The sequence below is a fragment of the Myxine glutinosa genome, chromosome 4 (genome assembly GCF_964187855.1).
Source record: "Myxine glutinosa chromosome 4, kmMyxGlut1.1, whole genome shotgun sequence".
Taxonomy (NCBI): Eukaryota; Metazoa; Chordata; class Myxini; order Myxiniformes; family Myxinidae; genus Myxine; species Myxine glutinosa.
The window spans coordinates 54,097,537-54,101,586 of record NC_136264.1 but is presented as its reverse complement, the minus strand read 5'-3'; the positions used below and the strand labels follow the sequence as shown (position 1 = coordinate 54,101,586).

The window sequence follows — 4,050 nt, the reverse complement described above, 5'->3', positions numbered from 1 at the left end:
CAGGTGGCACCAGGTATGATTGCACAGGTGTGCAACGACAGGTGAATGGAGGACAGGTGTGTGGAATAAATGGTTGTATGGAATAAATGGTATGGAGTAGTGGAATGGATGGTCGTGGAGTGAGAATGGTGGAAATTGTGGAGTGGAGTGGATGGTGCGAAGGTGTGAATGGGGGAAGAGTGGACCCCCATCACGGATACCCGGGGCGGGTAGTGTAAGTGTTAGGTAGAGGGTACAGGTAAATTGTGGTTGGATATTGGCATCTGTGGTGCGGGTGACAGAATGGTATGTGGATGGGTGCGTTGGTGTTGTGGAAATGGCTGGGCGTGTAGCCTGTTAGTGTGAGTAGTTGGTTTGGGCACTCCACCACTGTGAGGATGTCGGCCAGGTGAGGCCGCAGGTGGGCTCTGGGAGCCGGTAGTAGTTGTTGTGAATGGGGCCCGAGGATCCGGAGGACGGACCCGGGTAGCCCAGTGCCAGAGGGCACCATGGGGTGACAGAGCCAGGAGAGGGGCTGTCCCCAGGTAGTTAGGTTAGGGTAAGGAGCTAGGTAAGCTCGGGTGGCAACTACAGTGGTGGAGGTGTGCAGGTGGGTAGACCTGTTGGGAGAGGTACACGTCGCAGCCCAGAAATTGTGCTAGAGCACCGGGAGATGAATCGGGGGAGTGAGACCCCAAATTGAGAAGCACCACAGTTGGGCAATGGGAATTGGTTATTAGAACCCATAGTGTAAGTTGGCCAATGGATTGGCAGGGAGAGACCCCGGGTAGTGTAAAGTGTGTTAAAGTCATTTAGAGGATAGTTAGGATGAAGGATCTCCTCGCACCATCTGCATCCACTCACCTGAGGTGACAGGTACTCCACACCATGCCATGTTTTGATTATTTTTTATGATGCAAATGTTTGGATTGTGAGACGCATCATGACGTGGGTGTGACATTGTGCGTAATTCCATCTCTCCCTCCTTATGAGGATTGATGATGAATTGGTGATGGCAAATTTTGAAGTAAAGGGATAGTGGAGACGAATTTGGTATAGGGGAAATATGGGGAAGACGTGACAGTAGTGACGAATTTGTAAATGTGTAGATTTTTTGTACATATGGGGTGAGAACAAGGGTAGGGTAGGTGACAGGGGGGTGACGTACGGTAGGGACGAGCTTTCTCACTTCGGCCTCCGTACGCATTTCACCTTGCATTGCCTTACTGACGTGTACCCTTGTGACCTTACCCCTCGCTCAATTGTCTTTCTTTTGTCTCCCACATGACCTGTGCACCATTGGGTGCCGATGGGAGCGTGCGTGAGGTGGCCATTGTGCGCCCGAGATTCCCAGAACCAGCATGCATTGCGTTGATGTACCACTGTATGGACCGCTGTTCTGCGGCCATGTACCACTTGATGGACCCCAGGTTCTGGGGCAGGGCACCTCTGTTGGAGACCGGCCATAGTGGCCAGGGAATCTTGCTTGCGGACCTCGGTAAGGTGGCACCTATGCCAAACAGGTGGACCACCCTTAGTTGGCCCCTGAGGCCCTAAATAAAAATGGACACAAGTTGTGCTTTTTATTATTTCCAACTAGGCCGCATGAAGCCTGAAGACGTCGGGAAGAACATCGGCCCGGCAGAGAAAGAGAAGACCACCACCAGTTCTTTTGTTGTGTTTATTATGAGCCATGGTGACTGCGCACTGGTTGGTGCTTTTGGGTGCTTTGTGGTGTTTGGTGCTTTTGGGTGCTTTGGTGGTACTGGTACTGGTGCATCGATGCAATGCGTGCTGTCTCCTCCCTCCCAACAGGAATTTCTTTCTCTTGTTCCCTAAAAAGAAAAAAAAAAAACAACAAAAAAAAAAACACAGGTCCTGGGTTGCGTTGTAAATAAGAAATCACGTCATTGTAAATAATGCTCCCCACCGTAAATGTATAGGTTGAGAGTAATTCCGTAATTCGGTTAGCTGTGGGCTTGAGTCTGTTAGACAGGATGCAATGCAATAGGGGGACATACTTATTTGTGTTTTAAAATTGTCACACTCAGGGTCAGGTTAATTGTAGAGGGAATTACACCTACGTGCCACACTAAGTTAAAGTTTAATAGGCCCGAGGACGGACCTGAAGAAAGGGGGGTGCAGTGTAACGATTTTGAGAAGTGTGTAACGAATTTGAGAAGTGTAATGAATGTGAAAACGTTACAATGGAAACGTTACAATGTGAACGTTACAAACGTACGGTACCACCCTGTAATGTAAATAATGGTCGCAGTCAGCGTCCTAGTTAATTGCATGAAATATACACGCAGGTCACGATATATCTTTTAAATAGTGTATTTCCTTATTCCATGTAGGCTAAGTATGTGTTTTCCCACTAGATTGACTTTGCATTGTATCAAACAAAATAAGCGTAGGCCCTTCCAATTTCCCCAAAACCTCCCTTCCATTTGCCTTCCGCATTTTGGTCGGTTTTTCTCTTCAACCACCATTGGCCACGAGGTAAGGTTGGAGAAGAAAGGCGTGTCTCCACCTCGTCAGAAGAGGGAAGGAGTGAACCGGCCCTAACAGCCAATCAACACCGCGGTGATCGACCCGGTAGGCGTGCCCTCGGAGCCGGCGGCTTGATTTCGCTCGAGGTGATAAAAGCGACTGCAGGGGACTGCTTTGGAGATGAGCTGGAGAGGAGCAACGAGGCTGCACCAAAGAGAGGCGGTGAGATGCGAAACGCTCCAAGCCAACGAGGAGAGGTACTCGGCAAGGAGACCAGCTTTGGAGAGACGCGCTGAAAGGAGGGAGACGGCCCCGCCCCAAGAAAAGGAGCAGGTGTGCCGAACCAGCGCGTGACGTCTGCCGCGGTGGATACACGACCAAGGGTTTCCCGCCAAAACCGCGAGGGATTGTGAACGGCGGCCTCCCGACCTTGCCTCCATCTCAAGCCTTACCTGCCTGCATTATCCCCTGTGTAAGTGTGAACGTCCTGTCCTGCTCGTTTGTCTTGGGGCTAAGTAAAAAATGAATAGTGTAAGTTAAGGATTCGCTGTGTTACTGCTTCTTCCATCCATTGCTTGTGTGTGTATAATAAAATCTGTTCTTCCGCCGTATTCTTCTTCTTCTTCTTTTTCATTCTCTTTCGGTCGCATTAGAGGTTTCCCGATTGAATATCTGTGGGGCGATCTGGTCAACGTCGGGTGAAATCGGGGAGTAACTGTTCGGACGCGGTTAAATACACCACCGCTCGGTCAATATAACATCTAAAAGCCGCGTCTGTAACATTATATATATATATTATTTTTTTTTTTTTTTTTTTTTTTTTAATACACACAGATCACATGTCACACAGATCTCCTCTGGGAATACCAATTGTGGCTTTCGGTCTGCCACCACCTACCAATCACAAGCATCTGACAGCCCTCTTGCTTTCCCCCTCCTCCTCTTCCCACCTCTTACCACTTGGCCCTCTTTGACAAACCACACCTCTCCCCCATCAGTCTCCTTCTCCACTCTTCTCTCTCTCGACCTCAGCACCTCTTGTTGCACCATCTGCACTACCACTGCCTCACCTGATCGTGCCACCACTTGTATCTTCCTGCTGCCAATGCGACTGAACATGCACTCAGTGCATGCTGCACTGTTCCCACACCTCCACACAAATAACATCTCTCCTCCTGCAACAACCCCCACAACCTCAAGTTTACTGGTGACGGAAGCACATCATACGTTGCCCGCAACCGGAAATTCAACAATATTGGCTCCATCCTCCAAATCTCTTGCCACTTCAATGTCCTCACCCGCACACCTTCCCACCTAGTCCAAGCACCTTGCTGTGCCTGTCCGACTGCTTTCACATATCTCCCCTTCTCCTTCTTTCTTCTCATCTCCCTCTCAACCATCTTCCTCTTCTTTCACACATGCCTTTCCCCATCGCTCATGCTTCATCCACCCCAAGCCATGCTTCCCGTGCTGTACCATCCCCATGACGTCCTCCTGTTGCAACCGCTCCTCCATCTTGTCCACCTCTGCTCTTGCATTCCACTTCCGACTTCCCTTCTTCTCTGGGAGAGCATTCTT

General features: G+C 49.8%; 1 long non-coding RNA gene across 1 annotated transcript in view; it reads right to left on the bottom strand.

Moving 5' to 3' along the window:
- Positions 1–1,646: 1,646 nt before the first annotated feature.
- The window catches only part of LOC144891713 (uncharacterized), a 966,484-nt gene continuing 964,080 nt past the window's right edge, over positions 1,647–4,050 (bottom strand). The window contains exon 2 of the long non-coding RNA XR_013623058.1: positions 1,647–1,814. This is a non-coding gene — a long non-coding RNA (uncharacterized LOC144891713). The remainder of the gene's footprint in view (positions 1,815–4,050) is intronic.